General features: G+C 32.0%; 1 long non-coding RNA gene across 1 annotated transcript; it reads left to right on the top strand.

Moving 5' to 3' along the window:
- The first annotated feature begins 5,036 nt into the window (after positions 1–5,036).
- On the top strand, positions 5,037–10,998 carry LOC143063439 (uncharacterized). The gene is made up of 2 exons (XR_012975001.1): positions 5,037–5,099; positions 9,016–10,998. It is a non-coding gene; the product is annotated as an uncharacterized LOC143063439 (long non-coding RNA).
- Positions 10,999–11,453: the final 455 nt, after the last annotated feature.

Genomic DNA, 11,453 nt, shown 5'->3' with positions numbered 1-11,453 from the left:
CACCATTTTTGTGTAATTTTTACTCTTACAGTTTTCACCCCTGATCATTTAAATCTAATTAAAAGAATGCAAATATTCTGTACCTGCTATTATGAAACATATACCGTATAGTAAAGGTATAAAATGAACAAGTGTAAAACAATCCAAACAAGAAAAATACGACTTATGATAAAAAGAAAAAGAACAGTAAAATACTTTTATAAAATGATAAAATCATAAGCTCAAGCGATTGGAAAACATCTGTCATATTCGTGACTTTGTATATGCATTTCCTGATGTAGAAATCGGTGGATAAGACCTGGTTTTATAGGTAGCTAAACCTCTTCCTTGTATGACAGTCGCATATTCTGTGGATATAAAGTAAACTTTTATAAGGCGATTCTAACAGCATAACATTTTTGTTGCAGAAAGCTCGACATAGGGATAGTGATCCGGCGACGGGGTTTGCTACCTTCTTGAAAGCTTGATATTTTAGAAGGTGAAAGACCTGGATGCTTCATACTTTGTATATAGATGACTCATCTTTCATATGACATACGTCAATTGTCCTTGACCTCATTTTCATGGTTCTGTGACTACTTGACAAAAAGTTATATTTTTTTTGTAATGTTAATATCTCTCTTATTATGAGTATAATAGGATAACTATATTTGGTATGTGCGTAACTTACAAGGTCCTCATTCCCGTCAGGCAGTTTTCACTTGACCTCGACCTCATTTCATGGATCAGTGAACAAGGTTAAGTTTTGGTGATCAAGTTTATACTCAGATACTATAATCAATAGGTTTTGTATTAAAAAAAAACTATTACTATAAGCAATAGATCTTCTGTAAAAAAAAACTTATAAATTTATGATTTGATAATGCTGCTGTTTCTTTTTTTGAATCGTATTTGAATTAAAAAACTCAACAAGTATTAAATGGCAATGCTCATTATGAAAACCTTTATATCAATTATAGTGTCCTCTAAGGCTCAATAGTAGGACCACTTCTGTTTATATTATACATAAACGACCTTCCTATCTATGTGAAAAATTGTAGCACTGATTTATATGCTGATGATTCAGCTTAATATCTTTCTGGTAATTGTTATCAAACTCTGCAGCCAAATGTACAAGAAGATAAACAAGATGTTGAGAAATGATGCAACGATAACAATATGTTCATCAATAAAAATAAAACAAAATATATGAGTATTGGAACAAAGCAAAGAGCAATGCCACATTACAATTTGAGTTTTTTTTTAACTATTAACAATCAAGTGATACAATCTTCCACATGCGAAAGTCTCTTAGGCATAAGATTTAACCCTTCCCTCACATGGACAAACCAAATTGTTGTGATCTGCTCAAAACTTTCATCTAGGCTATATCTACTATTAAAGATTAAGATATTTCTTAATCTTGGTTGCAGAAAATTATTCCATAATGGTTATATCTTGCCACTAATTGATTGTTGTTGTATATTGTGGAGAAGTTGTAGCAGTGAGGGTTTAAATAGGATATTAAAATTAAAAAATAGAGCTGCTAGATTAATACTAGAAACAGACTCCTTCGCTCCTTTTGTGGAATTTGATGAGACTGTCAACAAAGTGAGAGGTTTATATAGTGCTATAAAACCAGGTTTAATCCACCATTTTCTACATTTGAAAATGCCTGTACCAAGTCAGGAATATGACAGTTTGTCATTTGATTTTGCCATGTGGTCCGAGACCACAATTATTTCGTAGTGCATTTCTTTTAGAACATAAATGAAAATAAAAAAAATCCCACCTGCGCTTTCTCAAAGAAAGTTTAACAGTGTGTTGTACTACTTTTGGGACAAATTATATCAAAATTATAGAAAACTTCATCGGCTCTAACTCAAAATATGGACAATTTTATGTTTAGGGCGTCTTGAAACCTTTCGACAACTTCTGAAGTGCTAATTTTTAACCTGTTTCAGCTGGACCAAATCACTACTTTCCTTTAAAATTCCGGACCCAAATTTTTTCACCCCCCTACTTGCAATTTGAGACATTAAACATGGAGAAATAAATATGGAAGGGGTATAAAAATTAATGGCAAGTAACCAACTGTCAACACTAGGGACTATTCTGATTAGATTTTCCTCAGAGTTCAGTATTTTTGTGATTTTACTTAAATAGAATATCGTCATTCTCCCTAAACCAAAAACAGATTTATTGAAAAAATCTTTTATGTATTCTGGACCATTCGTGTGGAATAATTTGCCAATACCGTTAAGAAATATTACAAATGTTAATTCTTTCAAATACAAAATAACAGATCATTTATTGAAATCAACCTAGATGTATAAATAATATTGAAAACTGATTATGTCATCATGTTTATTTTTTCATAACATTTTTATCAATAAAATTGAGAAAGGAAATGGGGAATGTGTCAAAGCGACAACAACCCGACCATAGAGCAGACAACAGCCGAAGGCCACCAATGGGTCTTCAATGTAGCGAGAAACTCACGCACCCGGAGGCGTCCTTCAGCTTGCCACTAAACAAATATGTATACTAGTTCAGTGATAATGGACGTCATACTAAACTCCGAATTATACACAAGAAACTAAAATTACAAATCATACAAGACTAATAAAGGCCAGAGGCTCCTGACTTGGGACAGGCGCAAAATTGCGGCGGGGTTAAACATGTTTTTGAGATCTCAACCCTCCCCTATACCTCTAGCCAATGTAGAAAAAAACCGCACTAATACGCACAGTAAAACTCAGTTTAAAAGAAGTCCGAGTCCGATTTCAGAATATGAAACAAAAAAAAAATAAACAAAATGACAATAATACATAAATAACAACAGACTACTAGCAGTTACTGCCATGCCAGCTCCAGACCTCAATTAAATTGACTGAATGATTATTTATGCATCATATGAATATCAGGCACAATCCCTCCTGTTAGGGGTTTAGTATTATACCATCATGAAATATATGAGAAGAACATAACCCGTGTCATGCCAACAACTGGTTTGAGATAAATGTGTTTAATTCCGATGCAAAGACCCTATAAGTGAATCAATATTAAAGCCAAAATATGCAATCTTTAATGACCTGAGAACAGTATCATAACTATATCCCTCCTTAATAAGTCTGTTTAAAGGTTTAGTTAGCTTTTGAGGTGAATACTGACATTTTTGTGCTTTGTAAAGAATATTATCATAAAAGGTTGGATGTGAAATACCTGAACGTATAAGATGTCTGCATGTTGAGTTATATTTACGAATTATTTCCTTATACCGATGATAAAATTAAGTAAATGTTTTGACTAGTTTGTGATATCGAAAACCCTGGTGTAATAATTTTTCAGTAATACATAAATTTCTCTCGCTAAAATCTAATACGTTGTTACATACACGAGCGAATCGTACAAGTTGAGATATATAAACACCATCAGATGGTGACAAGGGAACGTCACCATCTAAAAATGGATAATTAACGATAAGAAATAAAAAATCATCTCTTTTATCATAATTTTTTGTATTAAGCTTCCCGTTAATGACATAGATATCAAGCAAGTTGTATTGATATTCATGGTTCAGTGGTCAAAGCAAAGTTTTTGAGTTTTGGTCTTTTTTTCTAATACCATATGCAATAGGTCAAATATATTTGGTGTATGGAAATTATTTATGATGAACATGTTAGTCTTGTAGATTTTATTTGACCTTGACCTCATTTTCACGGTTCATTGCTTAGCGTTATGTTTTTGTGTTTTGGTCTGTTTTTCTTATACTGTATGCAATAGGTATACTATATTTGGTGTATGGAATGATTGTAATTTGTACATGTCTAGCTGGCAGGTGTCATCTGACCTTGACCTCATTTTCATGGTTCAGTGGTCAAAGTGAAGTTTTTTAGTTCTGGTCTTTTTTTCATATACTATATGCAATAGGTCAACTATATTTGGTGTATGGAAATATTTTATGATGTATATGTCAGTCTTGCAGGTTTTGTTTGAACTTGACCTCATTTTAACAGTTCATTGGTCAGCGTTAAGTTATTGTGTTTTGGTCTATATATATGTCAACTATACTTAGTGTATTGAAAAGTAAAATCACAAAAAAAAGTAATGATTGTAAGGTGTACATGTATTTCTTGTTTGGTTTATATGACCTTGACCTCATTTTCTTGAATCATGTTAAGTTTTTGTGATAGTTGCAGTAAAGCTTTATATTTAAGACTACTAACATAATATCAAGGATTAGTAAAGAAGGCGAGACATTTCAGTGTGTGCACTCTTGATCTATATAACATCTTGTGTCAACTATCCTCTTCTTGTATTGGTATCAGAGGAGGATCCAGGATTTTAGGTTAGGGGGGCAAACTTAAATTTTCCGCGAGCGGAGCTGAGGACAACCCATACATTCAAATTTAAGGGGGCGGCACGCCCGCCACGCCCCCGCATAAAACCACCTCTGGGTATGATATCTACTTTGTACAGCGGTTTGTTTAAACTACTAAAATAAGCTAGCCTCATCCTCTACTATATTTATAATTTTATTCCTCTTATTCATTCAGAAAATTTTATTTTTATTATATGTTTGATATATTACTGAATGACTTTTTATATACTCATGTTTTTTTTCTTCTTTTAAAACCATGACCAGTATTTGAATATACTAACTACATATTCAAATCTAGTATGACGTACGGCAAACAATATTTTGATCAGTCTCATCTGACCTCTCGGTTAAACATTTTATAAATTAAAGTAAATGAGCAGAACTTTCCTATTTACTATTTGTCTGCAAAAACACATTAAGCCAGTTGTATCTGCTGAAAAGAAACATTGGTTCTTCGATAATCAAGTGTAGTATCAGAGAAAACAGTTAAGGGTAAATATAGCATTAAACAAAACAAAGTAAGATATCATCCAATACACTGAATAATACGTTCAAATATTTCTATAAAGGTACCTATCAATATGAATCAAGTTTAGTATTTATCTAGTAAAGTATTATTTACAAATGTCATTGAAATATAAACAATAACATAGAACATGTATAAACTCGTCCTAACTCACTTCCTTGTAGGCCAACATTTTAGATCAAGACGTATTTGGTTTGTGCCATATAAACAGTAAGTTTCCATTGTTTATATTTAAAGTGGTTTATTTATTTTAAATATTTATTCACAATTTAAGTTAGCTTTATTAGTTCAAATAACTTAAAAGGGAGAGCTTGCGTTGGATTTGGGAGTGTATAATAGTGGGTAGGTAGATAACATATTGTAATTGTGTTCTGCCTTAAGAAGAAATTAAATCAGTTTGTTCATGTGATATAAGATAATCAGTAAAACCCTCTTTTATTTAAAAATAGAGGCCTCCTGACAAACCTTTACCAACGTAGGTGATGATCAAACCCTATTCTAGTATAAGAACAGGCTATATACGGCTCTGTGACCAAATGTAAAACAATAAAAAATACAAATGGCCTTACTTTTCCAAAAGTTCAAACAATTTAAATGACATCAATTTGCAAAACAAAAAACCTCTTAATTACAGGCTCCCAACTTGGAAAAGGCACATACAAGATGCAGTAGAAACAACTTGTTTGCAACAAAACATATACCACTGTATCAATCATTGATGAGGGATTTTGGCTCATCAGATCAGCATAAAGCAAACAACAGTTACCAAAAAAATACAAAAGATACAACGTACACATTTAAATCGTTGCCGTTAGTTCTTGCCTGACATTTTCGTGGGGGTTGGGTGTAAATTTGGCCGTTCGTTTAACTTTTTCACGTTTTTCATGTTGGGGCCTTTAATAGCCGGCTATGTTAATTTTGCATAAAGACACTCAGTAAAAAACATGACATTGTGCAATGCCAAAATTAAAGTAGAATAGATTTAACATGACTTGAACACATCATTTCATAAAAGCAATGCCTCCCAACTATTGAAAGAGGCTTGAATATAGCTCAACATGCAGACTTCTTATACGTTCAGGTATTTCACATCCAATTTTTTATGGAAATATTCTTTATAAAGCACAAAGGTGTCAGTATTCACCTCAAAAACTAACTAAACCTTTGAATAGACTTATTAAGAAGTGATATAGTTACGATACTGTTGTCAGGTCATTAAAGATTGCATATTTTGGCGTTAATATTGATTCACTTATAGGGTCTTTACATCGGAACTAAACACATTTATTCAAAAACCAGTTGTTGGCATGACACGGGTTATGTTCTTCTCATATATGTTATGATGGTATGATACTAAACCCCTAACGGGAAGGATTGTGCCTCATGTTCATATGATGAAATCATAATCTTTCAGTCAGTTTAATTGAAGTCTGGAGCTGGCATGTCAGTTAACTGCTAGTAGTCTGTTGTTATTTATGTATTATTGTCATTTTGTTTATTTTCTTTGGTTACATCTTCTGACATCAGACTCGGACTTCTCTTGAACTGAATTTTAATGTGCGTATTGTTATGCGTTTACTTTTCTACATTGGCTAGAGGTATAGGGGAGGGTTGAGATCTCACAAACATGTTTAACCCCGCCGTATTTTTGCAGCCTCTGGCCTTTGTTAGTCTTGTATTATTTTAATTTTAGTTTCTTGTGTACAATTTGGAAATTAGTATGGCGTTCATTATCACTGAACTAGTATATATTTGTTTAGGGGCCAGCTGAAGGACGCCTCCGGATGATGGAATTTTTCGCTGCATTGAAGACCTGTTGGTGACCTTCTGCTGTTGTTTTTTTTCTATGGTCGGGTTGTTGTCTCTTTGGCACATTCCCCATTTCCATTCTCAATTTTATTAGCATGTAACAATGAATTTATTGTGATTTAAAATCTACTGAAGACCAAAGGGTTCATGCTAATGTTTAGGTCATGGCATGAGGTAAAACACGTAAACAATGTCCTTACCTAAACCAAAAGTTCACTATAAACTGTCTTAAACAAAAACCTCATAGTAATACGTCTTAAACCAAAACCTCACAGCTATAACTGCCATTAAACAAAACTTTACTGTAAACTTTCATAAACCAAAACCTCATAGTCAAATGTCTTAAACTAAAACTTCACAATAAACGCTCTTAAACCCAAACCGCATAGTCAAATGTCATAAACGAAAACTTCACATTAACTCTCCTAAACCAAAACCTCTTAGTCAAATGTCTTATACGAAAACTTCAAAATAAACTCTCTTAAACCAAAACCTCATAGTCAATGTCTTATACGAAAACTGCACAGTAAACTTTCTAAAACAAAACCTCATAGTCAAATGTCTTAAACGAAAACTACACCATAAACTCTTTTAAACCGAAACCTCATATAGTCAACTGTCTTAAACGAAAACTTCACAATAAACTCTCTTAAACCACAACCTCATAGTCAAATGTCTTAAACGAAAACTACACCATAAACTCTTTTAAACCGAAACCTCATATAGTCAACTGTCTTAAACGAAAACTTCACAATAAACTCTCTTAAACCACAACCTCATAGTCAAATGTCTTATACGAAAACTTCACAGTAAACTGTCTTAAACCAAAACCTCATAGTCAAATGTCTTAAACGAAAACTTCACATTTAGTCTCTTAAACCAAAACCTCATAGTCAAATGTTTCATACGAAAACTCCACAATAAACTCTCTTAAACCAAAACATCATAGTCAAATGTTATATACGAAAACTTCACAGTAAACTCTCTTAAACCAAAACCTCATAGTCAAATGTCTTATACGAAAACTGCACAGTAAACTTTCTAAAACAAATCCTCATAGTCAAATGTCTTAAACGAAAACTACACCATAAACTCTTTCAAACCGAAACCTCATAGTCAACTGTCTTAAACGAAAACTTCACAATAAACTCTCTTAAACCAAAACCTCATAGTCAAATGTCTTACTAGTATACGAAAACTTCACAGTAATCTGTCTTAAACCAAAACCTCATAGTCAAATGTTTTAAACGAAAACTTCACATTTAGTCTCTTAAACCAAAACCTCATAGTCAAATGTTTTATACGAAAACTCCACAATAAACTCTCTTAAACCAAAACATCATAGTCAAATGTTATATACGAAAACTTCACAGTAAACTCTCTTAAACCGAAACCTCATAGTCAAATGTCTTAAACGAAAACTTTACAATAAACTCTTAAACCAAAACCTCATAGTCAAATCTCTTAAACAAAAAATTCACAGTAACTTTCTTAAACCAAAATCTCATAGTAAATAAACTGAATTAAACCTAAAACTTTACAATAAACTATCTAAAACCAAAATTTCACAGTAAACTGTATTAAACCTTAAAGTTTATAGTAAACGGTCTTAAACTAATCATTCACCATAATCTGCCTTTAACTAACATTCACAGTAATATGTCTTAAACCAAAACGTCACAGTAAACTGCCTTATAATAAGCCTTCACAGCAATCTGTTTTAAACCAAAACCTCATAGTAAACTTGCTTAGATTAAACATTTACAGTAATCTGTCTTGAACCAAATTTTACAGTTAATTGACTTAAATGTCTTAAACCAAAGCATCACAGTAAACTGTCTTATACCAAATTGTCAAAGCATGCAGTTTATGTACAATTACCTGGCCACGTCCACTTGTATTTTTAATTTTTTATCCATCTGATGAGCTGAGCCTTGGCAATCATACCACATCTTCTTTTTTTATATTTACTAAGTTTCACAGTAGATTTCACAGGTAAACTGATGTAAACCAAAAGATCAGCGATAACAGTCTTTAAACCAAAACATCTGAGTAAACCTTCGTAAACTAAAAACATCAGAGTGAACTTTATAACCTAAACTTTAATAGTAAAAAATTGTAGTTTTATTTTTAAACAGTTAATATCAAAAGTTTCATAGTCAACTGTCACAAACCACAATTTCACAGTCAAGTCAGAAAAGCTTAAAACGTAATTATCTCATTTTAGCAAAGACAGGGCTTAAAATATGAAATGTTACTATGAATTTTCATAAACAAAATTAAAGTAAACTGTTGACAAAGTTATATTTATATTTAGGTCATGGCATCAGGTATACCTGTACCCTGTGGACCATGTAAACAAGGTAAAGTAAACACTAAAGCTGACATCTGGTGTTACAACTGTGATGAAGGATTATGTTCAACATGTTCAAGTCATCACAAAAGAATAAAATCATCCCGTGATCACAAGACCATTGATATACAAACCTATACAAGCTATATACCTCCGACTAGCTTAATCAAAACAGAATGTGACGCGCATAGTCTACAGTTCAACGTGTACTGGCCGATTCATTTAATGCCTTGCTGTGATGAATGTATTTCCACTAGTCATTCATAATGTACCGGAATAACAAGTCTAGCTAGTGTAGTAGAGAAAACCAAGATTGAAAAATCCAAAGAATCTGTAGAAAAGGATATTAACTCTATCACATATTTCTTGATTAAACTGATTAACAACAAATCCGGAAATCTTAAAAGAGGTAAACAACAATATGAATCAATTAAGCAATCAGTTAGCAAAATTCGAAATGAAATCAATACACATTTAGACCATCTTGAGGAACAGTTATTTAAAGAAACAGATACTATATGGAATCTCGAGAAATCAAAATTAACAAGTTTAATTCATGAAATTGAAGATAAACAGAAAATCTTAAAAGAGATGAAAGATGATTTGAAAACAGTCACAGAAAATACTTCAAAACTCCAATGTTTTCTAGGATTACATCAATTTGAACAACAAATTTCTCAATGTCAACGATATATTGACAATCTGGAAGACAGTAAGAGAGCCAGTGAGGTAGACATCAAGATAAAGCAAAATGGTGAGTTAGATACTCAAAGAGTTACAATTAATAAAATCCTTTGGAGAAGTGATGGTTGTTAATACAGAAACATCCTTGAGGAGACAAACACGTGTGAGTAGGAAGCACAGATGGAACTACAAGATCAATCTAACATAGAAAACATGACAATGAATATTGAGACAACAATATCGATCAATATCAGTAAGATTATTAGTGACATGATTTGTCTAATGGATGGAAGATTTATAGTAGTTGAACAGATCGGTAAAGTTAACTTACTTACGTCTGATGGCAAATTTGAGAAACAATTACCTATATCTGGTATAGCCTGGAGTGTATCACAGATTAATCTGGACAATATTGCCGTAACTTCTGCTGATAATATTAAGATATTCAATATGAAGAAGGAAACGGTTACCAAAGATATCATATTAAACAAATCATGCTTTGATTTATTATTCAATAATAACTCATTGGCTGTAGGTTTGGGTAAGGATGAAATCCGTATTATAGACTTGGAAGGAAATACACTGAAGTCAATACAAGTTGAGAGCAAATCACACCTCTTTCACATTGTTTACTGCAAAGACAGAGTAATCTATAGTGACAATGATGATAAAACAGTATATTGTGTTAATGAATCAGGTAAAAAGATCTGGCAACACAAACACGATTTATCAGGACCACGAGGACTTTGTGTAGATACTTATGGCAATATTATTGTAGCAGACTTTGGATCTGGTAGCGTAAAAGTTATATCAAAAGATGGACAAGACAGTAAAGTACTGGTTAGAAAAGAGGACCTAGAATATAAGCCGTGATGTATTTGTTTTAACAAACATAAAGAATCTTATGGTTTTATTTACGATATCCATGGCAAAAGCAAAACTAGGTTCAATCTGTCTTATGATTGAATATACATAGCAAAATAGGAGAACATTTAAAATTTAAAGTTATATTAATATTACGGAGAGTATATATAGACAATACTGTTTATTATGAAAATTACAATCGTATACAGTTTTGACTGTAAAACCGTAAAGATCCATATAGTGCTTTCTGTACTTTTTGAAAATTAAATTTCATATTGTTGAACTGTGAAGTAAATTGGATGAATATTTGACCTTAGATGAAAAGAAACCACTGTTAGTCCAGAGAAGACGCCATGCATTTATTGTTGTAATTTTCTATGATGAAAAACTGTGAGCTTCTTTCGTTATATTTCAATACATCATGTATATATGTACATAAAACGATATCAGAATTTCCGCAAAACATTAGATTTAGCAAACAGTGAGGTTAAAATTCATCTTAAAATGGTAAATGTGATGACCTTTTTTAGTTATGATTTAATTCTTTTTGTAAGACATTTTAGTTGTTCCTTTCAAGCGTCATGATTTTAGGTTTTGTCAAGTTAACACTGCTCTAATTCTCGTTAATGAAACAACCAAATATATATGGCTAATGCAATAACAAGTAAATATTAATATTATTTGGGAATGTGAGACTAATGTGATCAATTTTATTTTGAAAACGAAAACCATTATAAATGTATTGACATGCCACCCTGTAATGACAAAGGTAAACAAATGTTTTTATTGGGTTTTTTCGTCATGGCATCATACAAATTAAAATTACAACGTTAAACATTCTGTCAATTTTTGTA

Source organism: Mytilus galloprovincialis, chromosome 2 (genome assembly GCF_965363235.1).
Source record: "Mytilus galloprovincialis chromosome 2, xbMytGall1.hap1.1, whole genome shotgun sequence".
NCBI lineage: Eukaryota > Metazoa > Mollusca > Bivalvia > Mytilida > Mytilidae > Mytilus > Mytilus galloprovincialis.
The sequence above is the reverse complement of the archived record's forward strand: the minus strand, read 5'-3'. Positions and strand labels throughout refer to the sequence as shown.